The sequence below is a fragment of the Aedes albopictus genome, chromosome 3, assembly GCF_035046485.1.
Source record: "Aedes albopictus strain Foshan chromosome 3, AalbF5, whole genome shotgun sequence".
Classification (NCBI taxonomy): domain Eukaryota; kingdom Metazoa; phylum Arthropoda; class Insecta; order Diptera; family Culicidae; genus Aedes; species Aedes albopictus.
Window position 1 is genome coordinate 442,990,576 of NC_085138.1, and position 23,666 is coordinate 443,014,241.

At 41.7% G+C, this 23,666-nt stretch overlaps 2 protein-coding genes across 14 annotated transcripts in view; one reads left to right on the forward strand and one right to left on the reverse strand.

The window, feature by feature from the left end:
* LOC134289911 (uncharacterized) overlaps window positions 1-23,666 on the reverse strand; it is a 151,511-nt gene that overhangs the window by 71,011 nt on the left and 56,834 nt on the right. The gene's annotated exons all lie outside the window — the stretch shown is intronic.
* LOC109425937 (hemicentin-1) overlaps window positions 21,397-23,666 on the forward strand; it is a 365,357-nt gene continuing 363,087 nt past the window's right edge. For 7 of the 13 annotated variants that reach the window (XM_062856654.1, XM_062856658.1, XM_062856657.1 and 4 more), the window contains exon 1: window positions 21,659-21,940. The gene's annotated coding sequence lies outside the window, so the exon portion shown is untranslated. The other 6 variants (XM_062856649.1, XM_062856650.1, XM_062856648.1 and 3 more) reach the window with 6 other exon arrangements.

Sequence of the window (23,666 nt, forward strand, 5' to 3'; positions counted from 1 at the left end):
CTCAAAATTCAAGACGGCGGTTGTTTAATAGAGATTTAGGCTATATGAGAATATTTGATATGGGGAAGATGTCTGGACTGAAGAGGGGGAAGATGGCAGTCTGAAATCCAAGATGGTGGCTTCAAATTCAAAATGGCGTCTGTTTAAAGAAGCGTAAGGCTCTAAAACCATGCAATATTGGTATATTTGGTATGGGGAAGACTTCAGAGTCCAAAATGGCGATCAGGATGTCCAAGATGACGATCTAAAATTTAAGATGGCGGCTCCAAATTCAAAACCACGGCTGTTTAATGGAGTTTTAGGGCCTGAAACTATGCATTAGGCGCCGTACACAAATTACATAACGCAATAGGGGGAGGGGGAGTCTAGCTTAGCGTTACGAGCCATACAAAATATTTTTGGTTTTCATACAAAAAGCGTTACATGGGGGAGGGGGGCAGTCTGAAATCGCTGATTGTAGCGTTACGTAATTTGTGTACCATGCCTTACTGGTATATTTGGTATGGGGATAATGTCTGGATTCCAAAAATGGCGACTAGAATATCCAAGATGTTGGTCCTGCCTGGACGCCAAAAATGGCGACCAGAACATCCAAGATAGCAATCTTATATCCTAAATGGCTTCTTCAAATTCAAGATAGCGTCTTTTTCTTAAGAATTTGAGGCTCAAACATTAAAAGCCAGATAAACGATATGATTTCTGGTATCATGAAATGGGTTTCTGTTAATTGTATGAAAGTGCGATATACATCAATATTTCGCTTGAGTTTTATTGAAATGGGGTTTCGAAGCCACGAGAAAGGCGCCATCACCGCTAGGTGGATTGATTGGGGTTTTTTTGCTCCGGATAGTGGTGAACTGCGTAGCGGTAGCTAGTAACAGCACTATCGAAAAAGCGTACGCATCCATGTAACACCATTAGGTCAATGTTCACGCCAATAGTTTCATTCGCTCACTGCTAATTACTGCTGTGCTGAACGTGGTGATGAGGTAATTGGAGCCCAATGAGCATTCTCTTGAATGAAATGATTAATCGAGTGCATAATTAACAAATTTTGACATTCACCTGGGCTTCCTGAAGAGGCGGTTGATACTGGTCAAGAGCTTAACTTCATGTTAGTATGGAATTTGAAGGATTTTCAGAAAAAAAAAAACAAATCCTGAGAGGAACTTCTGAAATAAAAATCTCGGATTAACTCTTGGAATTTTGAATGAACATCTAGCATAGAGCAAAGCAAAGAGCAAAACAAAGAGCAAAAGCAAAGCAAATGAAATGAAATTATTCCTCTAAAAAAATCCTCTAAAAATCAAAGCAAAGCAAAGCAAAGCAAAGCAAAGCAAAGCAAAGCAAAGCAAAGCAAAGCAAAGCAAAGCAAAGCAAAGCAAAGCAAAGCAAAGCAAAGCAAAGCAAAGCAAAGCAAAGCAAAGCAAAGCAAAGCAAAGCAAAGCAAAGCAAAGCAAAGCAAAGCAAAGCAAAGCAAAGCAAAGCAAAGCAAAGCAAAGCAAAGCAAAGCAAAGCAAAGCAAAGCAAAGCAAAGCAAAGCAAAGCAAAGCAAAGCAAAGCAAAGCAAAGCAAAGCAAAGCAAAGCAAAGCAAAGCAAAGCAAAGCAAAGCAAAGCAAAGCAAAGCAAAGCAAAGCAAAGCAAAGCAAAGCAAAGCAAAGCAAAGCAAAGCAAAGCAAAGCAAAGCAAAGCAAAGCAAAGCAAAGCAAAGCAAAGCAAAGCAAAGCAAAGCAAAGCAAAGCAAAGCAAAGCAAAGCAAAGCAAAGCAAAGCAAAGCAAAGCAAAGCAAAGCAAAGCAAAGCAAAGCAAAGCAAAGCAAAGCAAAGCAAAGCAAAGCAAAGCAAAGCAAAGCAAAGCAAAGCAAAGCAAAGCAAAGCAAAGCAAAGCAAAGCAAAGCAAAGCAAAGCAAAGCAAAGCAAAGCAAAGCAAAGCAAAGCAAAGCAAAGCAAAGCAAAGCAAAGCAAAGCAAAGCAAAGCAAAGCAAAGCAAAGCAAAGCAAAGCAAAGCAAAGCAAAGCAAAGCAAAGCAAAGCAAAGCAAAGCAAAGCAAAGCAAAGCAAAGCAAAGCAAAGCAAAGCAAAGCAAAGCAAAGCAAAGCAAAGCAAAGCAAAGCAAAGCAAAGCAAAGCAAAGCAAAGCAAAGCAAAGCAAAGCAAAGCAAAGCAAAGCAAAGCAAAGCAAAGCAAAGCAAAGCAAAGCAAAGCAAAGCAAAGCAAAGCAAAGCAAAGCAAAGCAAAGCAAAGCAAAGCAAAGCAAAGCAAAGCAAAGCAAAGCAAAGCAAAGCAAAGCAAAGCAAAGCAAAGCAAAGCAAAGCAAAGCAAAGCAAAGCAAAATTTCCAAAATTTCTCCATGAATTCCTTCGGAAATAACTTTGGGAATTCGGTCTTAAGAAGCTTTTTCTTAGATACTCTTCCATCGGTTTCCTTAAAAACTCTTGCTGAGATTCTATAGGATTTTTTTCCAGGGCTCCTTTTAGATATTGCTTCAAAAATTGGTAAATTTTTATGGGCTCCTTCTCAAACTGCGTCAGAGATTACTTTTGACATTTTTCTGGGGACTCGTATAGATCACATTCTTCTCCTAAATTCTTCCAGTGGTTTCTTCAATAAATCTTCCAGAGATTTCTTCAGAAATTCGTAAAGGTATGTTTTTAAAGACATGTACCAGTAATTTGTCCATGAATCGCTCTCTGAATTCCATTAAAAATACCCGAAGGAATATCTCCAGAAATTTTTTCGGGGATTTATCCAGAAAATCCTGCAGGAATTCCTCAAAAGATTCTTACGTTTTTTCTTTCAGGGATTAAGGCAGGAATTCTTTCAAAGATACCAATAGTGCATCAGAGATACAGAGATTTCCTGGTTTCCTTCTTCCTTCATGTTTTCACGGATAATTCTCTGGCGTTTCTTTTCAAGGATACCTCTAAGGGGCTGTCCATAAACCACGTGGTCATTTTTTTGGGACTTCTCAACCCCCCCGCGTGGTCATTAGTCCATACAAATTTTTTTATTCGTCCATACAAAATGGTCATTGGCCGTACCCCCCCCCCCCCCCCCTTCATGACCACGTGGTTTATGGACAGCCCCTAAGTATATTTTTAAAGAATTGATTCGGAAATATTTTTAGGCATTTGTACTGGAATTCCTTTAGAAATATTTCAAGGGTTTTACATAAAGAAGCACATATAGGCGTCTCATCAGGAGCTCTTTCTGACATATGTCAACAGAAATCTCCTGGAATTCTTTCGAAAACGCTGCCAAAACTGTTTTCAAGGGATTTCTTCTGGTATTTTCCTAAAAATTCCTCAATATATTTTTTTAGGAATTCCACTAAGAGTTTTTTGAGGCGTTTTTCCAATTTTTTCTACAGAAAGTTTTTCAGAAATTGCTCCTGGTATTTAAGAATTTCTCTGAAACATCTTCACGCATTCCTCAAGAGATTCAAACAAGGATACTTCTGAAAATTTCTTTGGAAATATATTCATAGATTGTTTCATAAATGTCTGCTACGGCTCCGTTTGGAATTCCATCAAAAATATTTGAAACGTTAGCAGAATTCCCGGAATTTCTTCAGAAAATTCAGCAAGAAATTTCTTCAAAAGTCCTTCTATGGAATTTTCAGAAATTAATCTTAAAATTTCTTTAAAAATCAATACTTTATTAAAGAGATTTTCAGCCCAAGGTTGGTTCATCTCTTTAAAGTCTATTTATAAATTTCTGAGCAATCCATGGAGGATTTGCTGAGGAGTCCTCCTAAAGATACCTCTGGAGGAATTCCAAGAAGAATATCAGTAGGTCGGCTCAAGAGGCACGTTCTCCTCTATTTGGGAAATTTGTGCCATAAGAAGAATATCATATAAGTTCGGAATGGATCAGTACACAAAATTCCCTGAAGCACTGGATAAATTACTGAAGGAAATCCATCAGTCCAAAAAAAGCTGGAGTAATTCTTGAAAGAATCACTGAAGGAGTTTCTGAAAATAAAATTTAAATGAACCGTTGGATAAAACTCTACAGGTATTCGTAAACGAACTTCTTGTGAAATTCCCTGATCAATGCTAACGAATCGAATCAAGTTTCTGAAGGTATTGCTAAGATAGTGTTTGGAAAAATTTCTGAATCATTGCCGGAAAAAAATCTTAAAGATCCTTGAAGGTAGATCTGAATGTATTCTATGTAATCTCTGGAGGAACCTCTGCAGAAACCCCTGGAGGAATTTCCAGAAAAATCTTTTGAAAGTTTTTAGCAATAATTCCTGAATACAAATCAAACTCGATTATCCGGAATCGTTTTCTAAAGTATCTTATATTTACAGAAAGCTGAAATTTTGACTGAATGTTAATCAAAGTTGGTCTAACCAAATGTCAAAATTTTAGCTTCATACAATTTGCCGATCACAAGATACATGTTTGGGAAGCTTCAGAATCCAACTCCGGATAATCGAGTCCGACTTGTATATGGAGTTTTACATGAGAGAACCTCTGAAGAAATTCCGACAAGTATCTCTGAAGGACATAGTTGAAAAAAAAAAAGAATTTGTAAAGGAAACCCCGAATACCTGAAAAAATCTATGAAAGAATGTTCGAATCTCTGTGAAAAAGTCTCCCAAAATTGTTTGAAAAAAAAAAACCGGGAAGGAATTTTCTAAAGTGGTCCTGAATTTTTGAAGAAAGCCGGGGACTAATTTTAGGGAATAAAAGGAGAAACTCCTGAAAATTTTTATTTTTTATTTTTTTTTTAAATTTCTTTTTATTTGTGAATTTTAACTTAAGCTAATTCTTCACACCCTGAAAGAAGTGTTGAGCAAATCTCAAAGACAAACATGGACAGGAATGCATTGCTAAGGGAAACTTAATGAAATCTTTGGTGGAATTCGGTTGAAACCATTCCAGAAAGTCCTGTAAGAATTTCTCACTATTAAAATTTTGAAAAAAAAAAGAAAATCTTACAAGAACCCAAAGGATTTTCTGTCAATATCTTTGGAAGTAGTCATGGAGAAAATTCTTAAGCAGTACATAGGGAGCAGCAAGGAACATATTCTACTTTTCGGAAGAATCTTTAGAATATGTTCTCCTGAACTCATAAAAGGAACTCCTGTAAGATAATTATAAAAACAATTGTGAAACCAATAATTCTTGGAGGGGTTTCCTTGGATAACTCTTAATTATGCACACTACTGAAGTAATTTGGATACCTTGAGTTACCAACTCAGATTTTACCCTGACGGCACTGCTTCTGCAGGACTTCCAGAAGATTCCCAGAAAGAGGTCTTGTGGGATTTCGAGAAGAGTGACCTGAGTGGGTTTCCAGAAGGAACTCACTTGAAGGATTTCCAGAAGGAACTCCTGGTGGATACTCAGTTGGAAATTATAAAATCCGAGAAACGATTTTGGGAAGGAATCCAGCAGAAGTGCTTGTGCGAATCCGAGAACGACTTTCAAGCAAGATTTTCAAGAACTCCTTTTGTAATACCAGCAAATACTCCCGTTTCGGCGAAAATCAGCCATTCTACCTTCATGCAAGTAGGAAGCATTCAGCTTCACTGGGTATGGATAAAATGAAAACAGTAACAGAGTACCGATAGTATCAAATGTGCCGATCAGAGTCGAGAGCGCAATCGCAGTGAATTGAAGTTGAGTAAATCAGATCCGGGTTGAACCAATGCAAAATTATTGTTGCCAGGTCGGGCCTGAAGAATTGTAAGTGTTTAATGGCAGCCAATTAATCGTCCCATAATAAATTAAAAAGTTTCCATAAATAATTCGAAAATTACCAATAAATAATTAGGGGTGGAAGCAATAATAAACTAAAAAAGTTCCATAAACAATTCAAAAAGCGCATAAATAAATCGAAACTTCCCATAAATAATTGATTTTCTAGCAATAAAAAATGTAAGAATTTCCACAAATAAATCAACAATTGCAATAAAAAACTATATTTTTTCCAACAAAAATTTTCGAACATACTACATTATAGAACTATGATAGAAAGACTGAAACTATTGTGCAATTTAACAGACAATCGCTTGCTGTCCGAACTCGCTAACGCTCGTCGGACTTAAAAAAGGGATAACATCTATGTTCGCATTATACCGGGCAAATTCTTGGATCTGTGGATTGCCTAGAACCGAATCGACGCAGTTACGGCGCATCGGATTTCGGAAACATCGGCGGCCTTCTGCCGCCTCAGTTCCTCAATCCTCTATGCGGCTTCGCCGCATGGCTCAGCCGGTACTTTTACCTTGCTCATCAGTTCCTATTTATTGCTAAATTTTCAATTGCTTTTTTGATGTTTTTCAATTGGGAATTTTTAAATTATTTATGGAAAAATCAGATTTATTTATGGAAAATTTTAACTGTTTTGGTGGAAAAAATGTAGTTATTTATTGCAATTATTGAATTATTCGTGGAAATTCCGACGTTTTTTATTGCTCGAAAATCAATTATTTATGGGAAATTTTGATTTATTTATGCACTTTTTGATTTGTTTATGGAAATTTTATAGTTTATTATTGCTCCCACCCCTACTTCTTTATTGGCAATTTCTGATTTTGTTACGGAAAATGATCACTTTTTTATGAGTCGTTTATATTTTAGCCGTGTTTAATTGGGTTAGCATAAGATGATTTACTTAACAAATAAATATGTTCTAGTTTTAGCTGATAAAAGCAACCACCACTTACCCCGTAACGTGGGTAGATCACCTTATAATGGTGCGTTACGGCGTAAGATCTACCATACCAAATTTTGATCTTGTAATTTTTTAGTTTTGTTAATTTAAATGCAGGAAAATTCCAAGATCACGATTTGGTCTACTTTTTTTTTGTATTATGTTTTGTTTTTTTTATTGTTTTTTTTTTATTGTTAATAAACCCTTTGTTTCAGGAGGATTCAGGTAATTTTGCCTATGTCTAGAGAGATTTATTTTCGAAAAGTATGTAATTGTTGTGAGCCTATCACTATTTAATACTATTTTTTATTTCAGATGTACAAGCGGGTAACCCTGCAGTCGGGACGACGAAACATGCTTCTTATTTTTTGAAGGGCCAAGATTGCCATACCTTTCGGTGGTGGGTAGACCACGTTGTCCGTGTCGTTTTTCTTCGAGCCGAGTGTTGTAATGTCGCGGGTGTGGATGTGTTTTTTTTTGGATCGCCAATTTTTTACTCGTTTTACGCGACCTTGCTTTATTTTTTACTTTATTTTTTTTAGATAAATTGAGATGATTTTTGATGTTATTGAACGCGATTTTTTGTTTTTTTCTTCTCTTTTACCTATTTTGTTATTTCTCGAGTCGCATTTTTTTTCCTCGCGTTTTAAACATTTGTTGCAAAGCTCCGATGACCTTGGAGGGATCGGTTCTGCTTGTGCCTCGCACTGATCCGAAACATACTTATTTATGCAATAAATAGAAAAAATATCTTTTGATTTTATTTTCGTGCAACTCGTTTTACGTTATTTTTGTTTTAATAAATTGAGACGTTTTTTTCCGTTGTTTTCGCGTTTTTTTTTTCAATGTAAATTGTTTTTTTTTTCTCTCGGATTGCCAACTTTTTTTTTTCTTTTTTTTTCACGCGTTTCAAACATTTATTGAAATGTTCCGATGACCCTGGAGGGATCGGTTCTGCTTGGGCCTCTAACGGAGCAGAAACATAATTGTTAAAACAATAAATAGAAAAAAAAAATCTCTTTTGATTGCCGGCTTTCAAAAGATTAAATTTTAACCAAGTAAACAACCAATGCCGTGGGTCCATCGCCAGCTTTTCAGACGAATCCTTGACCTACAAAATACATCTCCCAACCACCCACTCCGTAGTACTTATGGGAGTGTCACTGAGTCGGAGGCCTCTTAAATAAGTGCTACATCAACATTTTCTTCCCCTATCCCAAGTTACGGTAAAGATGGGCGTGGCCGGGAATAATGGCATTTGTGCTTTTGGTATTCTTGCATAAGATTGGAGAAAAGTTAACTCCCCGACCTTGTTCCGAAAAGCAATCCAGCAAGATTAGCAAATGGTACATGAATGTTGTTAGTATCCAATCTACGAAGTATACCGTAACAACGCTAACGCTAACGCTATAAAAGCATCCACCACTGCTATAGATCTGTTTAACCCTTTGGAGTCGGAGGGGTCAAAATGACCCTGGCGATGAAACCGTGAATAACAAATGTGTTCGACACCAGCGAGATTGCGGCAGCAAGGACAAAATACTCCGGCTCCAAAGGGTAAAGAATTCCTGTGTAGCTTTCCCTCGGCAACAACTCCTGAATGAAAAAAATCTTTGAATTCATAAGGAGCTGCTATCAGGTATCAGAAGGACGGCTCCAGAGGCACGTCATCCTCCATTTGGGACATTTGTGCCATCGCCACACATATGAGCCTATTTTATCATTTACCTGAGGGACAAAGGATGGGAATTAGGAAAGCAAAAGGTGAGGAAATAGGAAGGGGTACCCTAGAAGAGGGAATGAACGCATAAGCGCAACGAGAGCTCAAAGCTCATACCACAATGGGTTTAATCAGTGCCCTGAAAAGGACACTGTACAACTGTACTGTACAACGCATAAGCGTAAAGAGAGCCTATAGCTTATTGGAGGTAGCTTGTGACGTCGTGCGACTTTAAATATGACATTGAAAGCCACGTCATCAAAAGCATCCTCAATATTCAAGAAATAATCCAAGCAAAAACTACGAATGAGGGTAGAAAAAAAAGAAAAGAAAAAGAAAGAGAAGAAAAGAATAAAAAAGTCAACAAAGGAAAGGAGAAGGAAGGAAAAGAAAAGAAAAGAAAAAAAAAAAAGAAAAGAAAGGAAAAAAAGAAGACAAAATAGAAATGGAAAAAAACAGAAAAGAAAAGAAACGGAAAGAAAAGATTAGAAAAGAATTGGGGTTCTGTTCTGGAATCCTATGAATAATGAATTCTCTCGATTACGTAAGTCCAATTTGCTCTAGTCTAGACAAAATTTTAAACATTGCCGGTCGGGGAACTGAATCAATAATCAAAACTGCACTATCAATGTCAATCAGGCACGCACGGTATCAATGCAGGTCCGATGATAGCTCAGATTAATACCGGTGGTGCCATCTGCAGAACATTACTAACGTTATACTATAATTGAATTTCATATTATGTAAGTTACCGTAAAGAGTCCAAATAACGGACTGGAAGCATTTATGTGATTCAAACGTAAATGAATCATTGATGATAAGTCCTGATGGTTGTTGTTAAATAAGAAACTTTGTAAATTGCATCAAAGTGAAAAGTTACTGCAATTCGGTATTGTTTTCTGTACCTGCACGGTAACACCATTATTACAGTTATAACACATAACTTTCATCATCATTCAGCATATCACCCCTCGACATTTTCATCGGTTCGTATCTTCACTACGACTTTCGAACGTATGATACGGGCTAGTGTACAGCTTTATTAATGTTATGCTTTCGTTCAGAATCGTTCGAAGCTTTTTCGAACTTGTTGCACATATACCCAACCCTCCATCCACCTCTCGTTTTGTTTCCCCACACATACAGGGGTCATTCAAAATTGATGAGTATTGTTTAGAAGGAGGAACGCCAAAGAAAGGATATGGTCATGGCTCAAAAAGACGAATTCAAATGTGAAGAACGTAATTTATGGATCCCCCTTCGCACAGCCGCAGCTTTGAAAATAGCGATGACATATTGTCATCGTGTTAGCTGCAAATTGTGTGCGCACACCTTGTTGGAAAATAAAATTAATATGAAAATGGTTATTTGACAGTCGGGAAAATCCTAATCTGGCGCGGTTCATTTTCCGCACAGAGGTGCGTGGTTGGTGACGTGCAAACTGGAGGGGATAAATTATGATTTTCCCTTTCAGCCCCATTTCCAGCCTAGACGGGATGGATGGGATAGGGTCGGATATGTATCCATCCATGTGCACATGCTATGTCAGAACTCAGACGATATATTCATTTTTTTCGGGATCAGGCACATGAGGCAAGAGAAAATGAAACAAGGTGCGGAGCTGACGACGCACGCACAGCACATCCCACCCTGTCGTCGGCAATGTTGATGATGATTAGTTTGGGGGCCAAAGTGGAGGCCGTTATAAATGATGTCAATTTCTTTTGTGCTAAAATGAGAGGAAAATTGTTTCTGCGAAAGATTCGGGCTACCACTACCGAATGGTTGTTTCATCGTCGTCCTTGGATAGTTTCGTTCTAATGGCAAAGACGTGTTTGGTCCGAGTCAAACGGTTCCCAAAATGCATTATCGTTCAACCGAAACGGTCGTGTGGAGGGTTATGGTATATTTTTATGTTTTATTCCGGAGGGTTCGACCACATGATTCGTGGAGTCATCCTTCGCATCGGCTCATAACGACCAACTGACACCTGTAACGAACCATCCTCTACATGTGAGATCCTATCGTTCTGACGGTTTGTCTGCTTAATTTTCGGGGGGTTTGTCTTCGTGTGGGAAAACAGCAACAGAAGGAGCGGAGAATAAGCAAGAAGAGAACATTTTGCGCGCGCGTCGAACATGTGAGTAGTGCAGAAGAAGTGGGCGCGCGAGGGTGATTCCACGGTGCACTGCGTTTTGTTATTTTTAGGGATGTCTGTGAGATCGATCGCGGATGAGTGACCTTTCCCACGGAGGAGAGTAAGAAACGTCTAATAAATATTCGCTAATTCGGGTATGACTGGTGGATGATGTCATGCAGGCGACTTGTGATCAAGCCAATGTGTCGGGGAAAATGACAATTTTATTGAGCTTGCAATGGTGAAGAGGTATCACAGGCCTTCGTCATGTGTATGTTGATGGAAAATTCATGATCAACAATTTGTCAATGCTCTAGCCAAGGTGAAACCGGATTGGTCCAAACTGTGATGTGATATTTTGATAAAGGGTACAAATTGATCAAGGTTTAAAATTGCCGATTGGGATGTTTTGGTGGATACATAATTGGTTGTTTGTATAAATAGTTATGAACTTTGAGAATTGTAGTACCTTATGAGAAGTAAAGTTTACTAGACTGTTGTTATAAATAGAAAAGTTTTCGTAGGTATAGTGTTAAAATTGTTACTCCGCTTATTCAAAAATATTTGTTGTCAAACCATCGGGGTACACTTTAATTCGACAACCCAACACAGCATTGCTGATTGCAATTTGGCAACTCTATTGTCACAGTCAAACAGATGTTACACTGACAAAACTTTCATCGCCCACGCTTTTAACGACCACTTTTAATGTTCATTGAAACAAAGTGATCTCACTGATCTAATAATAGTTCGAAATAATTATTGCTTGTTGTTTATCTTATAGAACGTTTTCTACGCGGGAAGAGTATCAGGTATCAGAAGGCCGGCTCCAGAGGCACGTTATCCTCCATTTGGGAGATTTGTGCCATTGCCATATGTATAGGGCAGGTGTTCCAATTATGACTATAGTACCAATTATTCGCCATAGTTGATTTTCACCCCTTAATGATGCAAATTAACAAAAAAAAAAAAAATGTGAACAAAAGATGATTGCAATCATTAAAACTTCACAATTTGCTCAAATTATGGTAGAAATAATCATTTTCCTTAAAATGTTTCCCTTTTTCGCCATAGTGTACCAATTATGGTAAACCCCATCAGGAATGCATGCAAATAGTGTGAAAAGAAACCGAAGTTAAAGAATGTATCCATAACTGGTACAGGGTTCCTATCATTGGCACACTGTAATAAATACTGAAAGTAGTTTTGGCTCCGCTTCTATATTTTTCTTGTAAAGTATGGAAACTAAGCTACCTTGGTCTGCTCGTGAGTTTTGTACAAATAGTTTACCTTAGGTAGTTGCATAATTGGTGCAGACACCCTATAAGAGCTCTGGAGAGCTTAAGTTAATCGATTTGTATGGAGATTTCACTATTTTGCGCTCCGTCCCGAAAGGGATATGTCTGAAAATAAGCAAAGTAGTGGTAAAAAAAGGAATTTGCTCCTTAATGAAAACATTTTACTATTACTTAACTTTTGCCAAAAAAAAACTGCTAATGAAAACCTAAAAAGAAGGAGCAAATTCCTTTTTTACCACTACTTTGATTTTATCTAGTGGTTCTACTTTAGAATAACCAAATTTGCATATCGCCATGGTTCTACGAATGATCTATATTTAAGAAAAGTTGCTTGTTTTCATAAACCTCATTCTCCGTAACCAATGTACCGATTGAGCTGAATTTTTTACTGTAACTCGCATACATCTTCTTTTCTAAAAGTACATTGCGAAAACAAAATTAAGCTGTGTTTTTTCTTATTGATAAAATATAATACAAATATTTAAACAACAAAATTTAAGGAGATTGTTCCATATACAATCTCGTCATCCACCAATCTGACGCAAAAACTGTGTTCAGACGATCGTAACATATTATAATTAGCTTTCTATACATTGAAAAACAGATTGAAAATCGATTGACTGCAATGCAAGATGTTTGAATTTTAGTAAACTCATTTTTTTAAACTGTAAAACATGACTTTTAGGTAAAACTTAGAAACTGTTCCACTTAAAATTTTATGAAGTACGGTCTTGAAATCAGCAATGTTGGTCATTGATAGAAGTTCACGACTTTTGTTTTATTTTGTAAACTAGTATTATGAAAAAAAATCTAAATCGACTTTGGCCCGGTGGAAGTTTGAGTGTGGCTTCGTGGTCGTGCGGCTAAGGTCACCAAACCTTTAGTCGCATCGTGCTAAGGAGCGCGGGTTCGATTCCCGCCACAGCTGTCACGAAAAGTTTTCGGTTGTGCCACTGGGCGTTGCATGCTAGTCCGTTGTCTAGTGTCGTGCTTCCTTCAAAGAGCAAATAGTTCACTGGAAGCATTAAACGTGTCCGTGTCTTTTAATACGCCATTGTACGCCGCGTTCTATAGTACCGGGCTCAGGATAGAAAGATACAAAGTAGGAGGAAAGGGACGGGCCCAGGGATTGGTCCCAGGACCTTCTGCATGCGAATCAGAAGCTGTAGCCACTAGACCACCAAGCCCGTCCTCGCCTTCCTCGGTGTCATATATTAACACCCTAATCTTCAAGATGATCTCCAGTATCCGGCAACTCCTAGGTGGTGTATTGCGCACTCGATGGTGGCGCAGCGGACGCTGTTGAAAGAATTATATACGTCCAGCGTGACAACCGCGCATTCGCGGATTCCTGTTCGCTTCTTTTGGAGCGCTATCTTGGCCGCCAATAGCGTCCACCGTCGATCGACCCTTCCGGGAACCGAACTGGTTAACCGAGAGGCCAGAGTCATCGGGTTTCTCGGTATAGATCACCAGAATTGACAGAATGATCCGTTCCAACAGTTTTTCGGTGGTGTCCAGCAGGCAGATAGGTCTGTATGCCGACGGGTCGCCAGGTGGCTTCCCGGGTTTGGGCAGTAGAATCAATCTTTGCCTTTTCCACCTCTCCGGAAATTCGGCACATCTGCACCACGGGGAACGGGGGCCCATGGTCTTGCATCGTGGCGTGGGAACAGCGTTCCTGCAGCATCTCGGAGGATCGTTCTGGGAATGCTGACGCGCTCTTTGTTTTGGCTATGACTACTCTGTAATTGTAAGCATCACCCCATGGGGTCGTGTTGGCTGTCTGGCAGGGATTTCGTAGACCGGCCCACATTTGTATGGTGAGAAAGAAAGGTTGGAAAAAATCACGGGGCACCCTCTAGAATCGTGCCTTTGTATGAGAAGAACAATCTGTGAAAGATTCAGCTCAATCGGTTTAAAACTGAGCTGGCGCAAATGAGTTGACGGTTTGTATGGGATTTTCAGTCCAAATATATGGGAAATTGGATGACCTACAGTCTCTCACTCAGTACGCCGGTTCAGCGAGTTCGATTTAGCTCAGAATTGAAAGAATGGTAGTTGATGCCCTAAGGAACAACTTTGTAGAAGATCATATCATGATAAAACTTAATTTAGTTGCGGTTTCAGCTAACGAAAGCAGGTTGAGAACATCTTCCCCGTTTACTCTCGGTTGTTACATGCATCACGTGTTTGCTGTTCGAAACTTGCACTCTACATCATAGGCGGCTATGTTGTCCTTCATTTCAATTGCTCACGCACGTTAGCGGGTATCGAAACAATGAAGAATTACATAGCTGCCTATGATGTAGCGCGCAAGCGACAAACACGTGCAGCATGTAACAACCGAGAGTAAACGGGGGAAGATGTTCTCAACCTGCTTTCGTTAGCTGAAACCGCAACTAAATTAAGTTTTATCATGATATGATCTTCTACAAAGTTGTTCCTTAGGGCAGGGGTTTTCAGACATTTCGGCTCGCGGTGCACTTCTTGGAAATAAATCGCTCCGCGATGCACATGTTCATTATTGTTAAAAGAAAACAATTCTAAATTCGTCAAAAAGGCTGTTGAATTTTTAATAGCAATTCCAACGTGCGTACACTCGTCATTAGTTTTTCCCCCACCAATTATGACACTGTCTTACGTTTTTTCATCACTTATCGGAGCATAGCGAAGTGACACAGTTTTTTTATCTGTATTAACGAGATTTTTAGCCCTAGGCTAGTTCAACTCGGGACCCACGCTTTACTTCCCTTCCGAAGGAAGAACTCACATTTTGTGAGTTTGTCGGGAGTGGGATTCGATCCCAGGTCCTCGGCGTGATAGTCAAGTGTTCTATCCATCACACCAGGTCCGCTCCACACAGTTATTGGACTTAGAATATTTCTTGCTGAGAATGTTTCTAGAAACTTTCAGACAAGATGTTTATAAATGTTGAATCAAATCTTGAGCCGAATTAGTAGTGTTTTGTTTTTAAAAAACCTCGATGAAGTCCTTCCAAGATTACTGAATTATTTCTATCAGTAGCGTGTCGTAACCTTACTTTTAACCTCTTCAACGACTCTAAAACTGGAATTTGCGGAGAATTCAGGATTTGAATCAAATTGAAAATGGACGGAAACGACAATTCTCGTGATTTTCTACAAACTACGAGCAAATTTGATGACAAAACTCAAGATTTACGTTCGTTGGACAGGTAGGTTTGAGGTTAGTAAATCACCTAGCTAGAAAACTATTGATAGACGTTTTTCCAAGACATTTACTGGATTTCTTAAAAATTTTAGCAAGACACTTGGCTTGGCAGCTTTATTTTCAGAACATTGGCATATATTGACAATATATTTGATAAATTACTTCCAGGCACTCTTATTAATTTGGAAGGACTTGTGTGTTCACCTGATTTCGTGATCAGTGATAGATTCCTTCTCTGGTATTAAGCAAAACCACAGATATATTAGTAAGTTTTTTTCTGAGTTTTTTTAGCGTTTAACTCGCCGGCTGGAATAGTTAAAATATTACTCTCAGTTCCTTGGAGCACATTGCAATAGTTCAGTTGTTATAATTATATCTTCATGAAATAGGAAATGAATTTAAATTTAAACTTAAATATGCAATACTTTTCTGAAGTGCTACGGTGCACTTGTCATGGCTTCGCGGTGCACCAAGTGCACCGCGGTGCACGATCTGAAAACCGCTGCCTTAGGGCATCAACTACCATTCTTTCAATTCTGAGCTAAATCGAACTCGCTGAACCGGCGTACTGAGTGAGAGACTGTAGGTCATCCAATTTCCCATATATTTGGACTGAAAATCCCATACAAACCGTCAACTCATTTGCGCCAGCTCAGTTTTAAACCGATTGAGCTGAATCTTTCACAGATTGTTCTTCTCATACAAAGGCACGATTCTAGAGGGTGCCCCGTGGAATTTTTGGACATTTTTGTATTTGGGCCAGTCTATTAGGCAGGATGCGCGGAGTTCTGCGATTTCTGGACACTACCAGTACACCGGTTTGCGTTAATTTCTGGATAGGGATCGCCTTGGTATAGCGGCGTCACATGCACGGCTTAGGGTTCCGACTAGATCATCGCTGGATATATCGTCGGGTTTACCCTCCATAAGCAATCGCTCCACAAATGCCGGCTTAGGGTTTAGAACCAGGCTCCAGAAGGTCACATCAATGATGGCCTCTGCACCGTTCGTACTGAAGGTTTGCCACCTTGTTCTGGGTACGGGACACCTTCTCGGAACACGCGTTCACCGGAACTTATCGTGGGGCTCCGATTGCCCTGCCGAGCCACCGGGTCGTTGGTATTTATTTTTATAGAATGGGGAAATCTGTTGGTTGGCAACCTCATTCTGTCACTACTTTACCTTGCCTCCGCGGTACGCCCGGTAGGGATGGCTTCGTAGAGGGGAGGGGGGCGTATTTGCGCACTCTCACTGTCAAACGTCAGCTATCACATATAGCTGTCCTCTAGGGGGCCAACTCGATACACTGTCCTCTGGAGATGAAGCACGATTGTGGATACCATGGCTGACACGACGTTCCACTCGTCCACCCCCTTACACAACCTCTCTACTATGTTTTCGGGAGTAGTATCCTTACCGCATACTCTCATATGCTCGATCTTTGCACTTCGCCGTGAGGCCTTTCCACCGGGACACGCTTGGTATGAGCCTGTGTGTCCTTGGTCGAAGAGTCCCAGACTCTCTGCCATTTCATCATGGACGAAATTCTGGCGTTTCGTCGCGTACCTCTTGTACCTCTTTCTTCGTAGCACTCAAAATCCTCGGCCAGCACTAGTGTTATCGGCATCATGCCCGCTAGCACGCATACCGCGTCTTTCGAGATGGTCCGGTATACACTGGCCACCCTAAGACATATTAGCCTGTATGTGCTTTCTAGTCTGGGCTGCAGAACGATGAGTCGATAAGGAGAGCGTCCAACATAGCTCTGATCTTCACAAGTTCCTACCTCATGCTAACACGGGTCAAACGATGACAAAGACCGCCAGCTAAGAGTTGTGTGCTTAGCTGGTAGTGCAGCCTGCGCACTGTTTTCCTTCTGTCTTCAGCTAGATTGAGGAGGTATGTCTCGAGCGTCTGTTCACCAAGGAGGTGCGGCTCAAACAGCGTCTGTTCTGGCATCCAGCGACTGAGTATGAAACGCTGCACCACGCCCAGCTAGATCCAAGGTGGTAGCCTCATCAGCGTGGTCGTCCCAGTGTTGGTTAAGACGTTAAACAGAACTGGCACGATGGCCCTCCGATGAGACAGGAGTGTTGACGTAGGCCTAATAAGCCACCCGTAAAAATCCCCATTGCGAATAACATAGGAGAAAATACGACTCGATACAATCGGCAAAGACCCACGCGACGTAATAAGGACTACGATTGGAAACTTGGAACATGGAATTGCAAGTCACTAGGTTTCGCGGGATGTGACATGATCATTTACGACGAACTACATCCCCGCAATTTCGACATCGTGACGTTGCAGGAACTTTGTTGGACTGGACAGAAAGTGTGGAAAAGCTATCATCGAGCGGCTACCTTCTACCAAAGCTGTGGCACCACCAATGAACTGGGAACAGAATTTATAGTGTTGGGCAAAATGCGACAACGTGTGATCGGGTGGCAGCCGATCAACGCAAGGATGTGCATGTTGAGAGTTAAGGGCCTTTTCTTCAACTACAGCATCATCAAAGTCCACTGCCCATACGAAGGGAGACCCGATGACGAGAAAGAAGCGTTCTACGCGACATGAACGTGCAGGTAGGAATGAGGAAATGTACAGACCGGTAATTGGGCAAAACAGCCTGCACGCCGTATCGAATGATAACGGCCAGCGATGCGTAAATTTTGCAGCCTCCCGTGGCGTGCTATGGTAGTCCGAAGCACCTTCTTGCCCCGCAAAGATATCCACAAAGCCACCTGGAGATCACCCGACCATCAAACAGAAAACCAAATCGACCACGTTCTAATCGACGGTAAATTCTTCTCGGATATAACCAATGTCCACACATACCGCAGTGCGAATATAGATTCGGATCACTACTTAGTCGCTGTATGCATGCGCTCAAAACTTTCGACAGTAATTATCACGCGTCGAAGTCGAACGCCGCGGCTCAACATCGAGCAGCTGCGTAACGTAGAAATGGCTCAAGACTACGCGCAGCAGTTAGCAGTGGCCTACCAACGGAAGAGCAGCTTGGCGTAGCTACACTTGAAGATGGCTGGAGGGACATCCGATCCGCCATAGGTAGTACCTCGGCTACAGCACTAGGCTTCGCGACTCCGAATCACAGAAACGACTGGTACGACGGCGAATAAGAACAGTTGAAAAAACGAGAAGAATGCAGCATGGGTGAGAATGCTGCAACACCGCACGAGAGCGAATAAGGCACGTTACAGACAGGCGCGGAACAGGCAGAACTCATTCTTCCGGATGAAGAAGCGCTAGCAGGAAGAACGAGATCGCGAAGCGATGGAAGAGCTGTACCGCGCTAAGGACACACGAAAGTTCTACGAGAAGCTGAACCGCTCGCGCAGAGGCTTCGTGCCACAAGCCGACATGTGCCGAGATAATTACGGGAATATTCTCACGAGCGAGCGTGAGGTGGTCGAGAGGTGGCGGCAGCATTATGATGAGCACCTCAATGGCGACGCTGCAAGTACCGAAGGTGGCATGGTAACAGATCTAGGAGTATGTGCACAGGACGAAAGACTTCCGGCCCCTGACCTCCAAGAGATTGAAAGAGGAGGTTGGCCGGTTGAAAAACAACAAAGCCGCTGGAGCTGATTAACTACCAAGCGAGCTTCTAAAATACGGTGGAGAAGCACTGGTGAGAGCACTACACTGGGTCATTACCAAGATTTGGGAGGAGGAAGTATCACCGGAGGAATGGATTGAAGGTTCGTGTGTCTCATCTACAAAAAGGGCGACAAGTTGGATTGCGGGAACTATCGCGCGATCACACTACTGAGCGCTGCCTACAAGATACTCTCTCAAATTTTATGCCGCCGTCTATCACCGATTGCAAGAGAGTTCGTGGGACAATATCAGGCTGGATTTATGGGTGAACGCGCTTCAACGGACCAGATGTTCGCCATCCGCCAGGTGTTGCAGAAATGCCGCGAATACAACGTGCCCACACATCACTTGTTCATCGATTTCAAATCGTCGTATGAAACAATCGATCGAGAACAGCTATGGCAGATTATGCACGAATACGGATTCCCGGACAAACTGATACGGTTGATCAAGGCGACGATGGATCGAGTGATGTGCGTAGTTCGAGTATCAGGGACACTCTCGAGTCCCTTAGAATCTCGCAGAGGGTTACGGCAAGGAGATGGTCTTTCGTGCTTGCTGTTCAACATCGCTTTGGAGGGTGTAATCAGGAGAGCGGGGATAAACACGAGTGGAACGATTTTCACGAAGTCCGTTCAGCTGCTTGGTTTCGCTGATGATATTGATATTATAGCTCGTAAATTTGAGACGATGGCGGAAACGTACACCCGACTAAAGAGTGAAGCCAGGCGAATCGGATTAGTCATTAATGTGTCGAAGACAAACTACATGATGGCAAAGGGCTCCAGGGAGGAATCACCGCGCCCGCCACCCCGAATTCATATCGACGGTGATGAAATCGAGGTGGTTGAAGAATTCGTGTACTTGGGCTCATTGGTGACTGCCGACAACGACACCAGCAGAGAAATTCACAGGCGCATTGTGGCAGGAAATCGTTCTTACTTTGGACTCCGCAGAACTCTACGATCGAATAAAGTTCGCCGTAACACGAAGTTAACCATCTACAAAACGCTGATTAGACCGGTCGTCCTCTATGGGCACGAAACATGGACCCTACGTGCAGAGAACCTACGCGCCCTTGGAGTTTTCGAACGGAAGGTGTTGCGTACCATCTACGGCGGAGTGCAGATGGAAGACGGGACTTGGAGAAGGCGAATGAACCACGAGCTGCATCAGCTGCTGAGACAACCAACCATCGTCCATACCGCGAAAATCGGGAGGCTACGGTGGGCGGGTCACGTCATCAGGATGTCGGATAGCAACCCAACTAAAATGGTTCTCGAGAGTCATCCGACCGGTACAAGAAGACGTGGAGCGCAGCGAGCTAGGTGGGTCGACCAAGTGGAGGACGATCTGCGGACCCTACGCAGAGTGCGGAACTGGAGACAAACAGCCATGGACCGAGTGGAATGGAGGCGGCTACTATGTACAGCAGAGGCCACCCCGGCCTAAGCCTGATCGGTAAGTAAGTAAGATCAAAGTGGATAATGAAATGATAGATATGATAATATTCGCTAAGTAGCGAACAAGTGTGAAAATTTATAGAAGGTGAAATTAAACAAGTAGGCCACGTATTGAAAGAATACATCGAATGAAATTTCTGCCGTACGAACTCAGGAGATATAATAGCTAAATTTATTTAATTTCTTAATTCCTTAGACGTTTCACAGTAAAGTAAGCATCTTTTTTTCGGTATTACAGTCAAAGAAAACATTTATGATTTGTTAATTTAGATCGAAAGTGCAATGTTAGAAATTTGGGAAAAGTATCTTTTGAAATGTCCCCAAATTATTAACAAATAAAATTTCAGGCTCTGAAGAAGGTCTTAGCAAGGGCCGAATCGTTGGCGATGATTTAAAAGAATCAACGCAAAGTTTCTTTGACTGTAGTGCCGAAAAAAATGTGTACGAACAACAATATCAGTCCTGCTACCAACAGTAAGCATCAAACATTCTGTAATTTACAAGCAACAAAAAAAACATCATCAAGGGAGGAAAAAAAATGTAAATAGGGTATCGCGCCACTTGGGCGGTGGTTCTATATTCGTCTGTTTGCCACTATAACTCAGTCAATTTTGAACCAATTGACTTGAAATGTTGTACTCGGGTAGATACTATCCCTATCTCACCACATTCCAAAAGTTGTGCCAATTGGTTCAAATTTGACTGAGTTGTAGTGGAAAACAGACGAATATAGAACCGCCGCCCAAGTGGCGCGATTCCCTATTCCAGCACTAATTTCGATCATCCCAACCCTTCAGCCTCGATCAGGATGTTCCCATGCCCACTGGAGCGTGGAGCACCTAACTAACCATTCAACTTGCTATAGGTACGAGTGCGCTCAAAAGGGACAACAGTGGCCTACCCAGTCAGTGCAGTGCGTGGTAGCTACGGAAGGGTCATTCTCACATTTAGCTCTCATTCTCACCCCTTACCGACTTGTCATCACGTCACTGCTGCACTGTGAACTCGTCTACCACGCTGCGCTGCTGCAGTACCTAGTGGGCCACATGCAAGTGCACCTTTCTTGCTTGGTCAAAGCCTCCTATGTTGTGTTTGCATTTTTCCCATAAGGTAAACTTATGGTGTGATAACATTATGCTCACCGCTCACCGGGAGAGTGAGATCCCCTCTAGAAGAGTTCCCATGCCGCCCATTCATGCTGGCTGACCGTTTCTTTCGGTTTTCCTTCGGATTTTCCGCACTGAAGGTGAGCGCCACCATGCTAGTCACCAACGTTGGATCACCTCCGGTTGGCCGTTAGGGTGTCAGTTTATTTTCAACTGCCGATTCTAGCGAAAGCGAAACTTGCGTGCTCTCCTTGTGAGGTCGATTCGAACGACGACGAAGACGACGACGACGACGACGAAACGAAACCATATTACTGCGCGCTCGGTGCGGCGGCGGTGCGTTGAGCGTGTGTACATCATCAGGAGGAATTGAGCGCGAGTTGGTGTTGGTGCAGAATCTGTGCTCCGGCGGTGGCTGCCAATTTCTCTGAGTGAAATGTGAGTTGTGTGAAAAAACGGGAAAGCATTTTCCGCGACGAGTTTTCCCAAGGAGGAAAATACCGTGACCGTCGCTGTCGGTCGTGTCTCGGTGTGCGACGGATCAGTCTTGCGGCGGACGTGTGCGAAGTCGAAGGTTTTTCCGAGTGCTTAGAGGTTGATCCGCGTGTTGTGTGTGTTGATCTGTGCTCTCCTCCAACTCACAGGGGAAAACCTCTTATCTAGAGCATGGTTTAGACGGAACCGTGGGAGAACCACACAGAAAGCGTGAAATAGTGTGTTATAATAAAAAAAAGTGAGAATTAGCATTTTTCCCTACTTTGTTGGTACTTGAGTGAGGATATAGTTTTTTTTCTCTACTGTTCTCGGTTAATCGTGGTGGGCCGTTAACCGCTGATGAAATTTTGGCGAGTTTTTTGTTCGTGGAAATAGATTCGGGACTCGCGCTGGAAGGAATTGACCTAGTAAGAAGAAGTCGAAGCTCGAGCAAGTGTGTGAATTTCGAGTTTTTGCAGAGATTTTGTGGCGACCAACGGCAGCCCGAGTGCGGAGGAAGTGCGAAAGCGCAAATTTCTTCTCGTCGTGTGTGCTGGCCTGGCTCGGAAAAATCAGCTTGTGTGTGATGAATTTTTGATGCTCATAAAATCAATACTGTGAGAGCCCGGAGAGATCCAGTGCATAGTGAAAATTGATTTCTATCTCGAATCTCTACTCGGGGACCTCATCGTTGGACCAGTGGCCAGAAATTCAGTGCTCGCTCGTGCCAACGCTGGCCACTGGCAGTCAGCAGCATCCATGACATCGAGACAGTCAGTGCCAAAGAAGACGAAGTTTGGCTGAACAGCCTTCGTTCGGATCTCACGCGAATTCGAATGCGTTCCTACCTACGAGTCTGTATGTGTGCCTGTGTTGATTCAGCGAGGACGAAAAGCAACTGTTAGAGTGGTCCTTCAGGTTATTTGGGGAATGTGGATAGTCTGGAATTTTGAACCTCACTCTCCGAAATGTAAGTTTTAGTGACCAAGGTAAATCGAAGTTTTTGGATAATTTAGTGCATGAGAAGTACCGCTCAACGACTCAACGTTAGTGACCAAATCTATGGAAAATGTTGGTTTTAAATATTTGGCTAAATGAGATGCTGACTTGCCGAATTTATCTCCTTCTTAGAATGATGAATCTATTCGTGAAATGGGAACGACCTGCCAACACCGTAAGATACACTGTTTAGAAACGGCTGAGCTTGTTTGAAAAACCAAATATTTCAATATTGAAATGTGATAATAATTAGTGATGATTATACTCAATTGATAATTATGTGGTAATTGCCATTAGCCTCGAAGCTTTTGATTGAGAATGAGAGACAGTCAAAGGTCACCACTCATTGACTACTATATGATCACCATATTTAACTGCTAGTCGTGAAACCGGGATCATATTGAGCTAACTCAATGAATATTAGCTATAGAAACGCCAAAGGTAAAAGAGCTCACAAAGGGCTATGCTTTCGAGCAGCTCATAGCGTTCAGTGTCTCCTTCATATCAGTTGATCAAATACATTGTTAAATCACTGTCCTTATTTGCCCAATCCAGTTCACATAGTGAAACCCTGGGGCACTATAATTAGGTAAAAATGCTCCTAACGCTTGCTTTTCGCTGATTTGCATCATGAATCGTGGATATTTAGTTGGAAACCCCTGCGATTTCCACCATACCACAAAGAGAATGCATTTTTCCATCATTACTGCAGCTTTTGGGCAATACGGATGATCCGTTTCTTGTTTAAGGAACCCCAGGGTATTTGCTTAGTTCACCAAACTCTCATGTAGCCAGGAAGAGAAACTCACTGACGCTTTTTAACGCTCGCGCGTTCACGCGTGTAGTTGTGAGGAATGCAAGGCATGCAAATCATGAACCATGCGTGCTGATATAGGAATTAACCACCAGTCACGAACGAAAAGCCGAAAGGTTGGTCTCAGGGGTGTTTAGGATGATCGGACTTGCGCAGTTTGGTAGACATACGA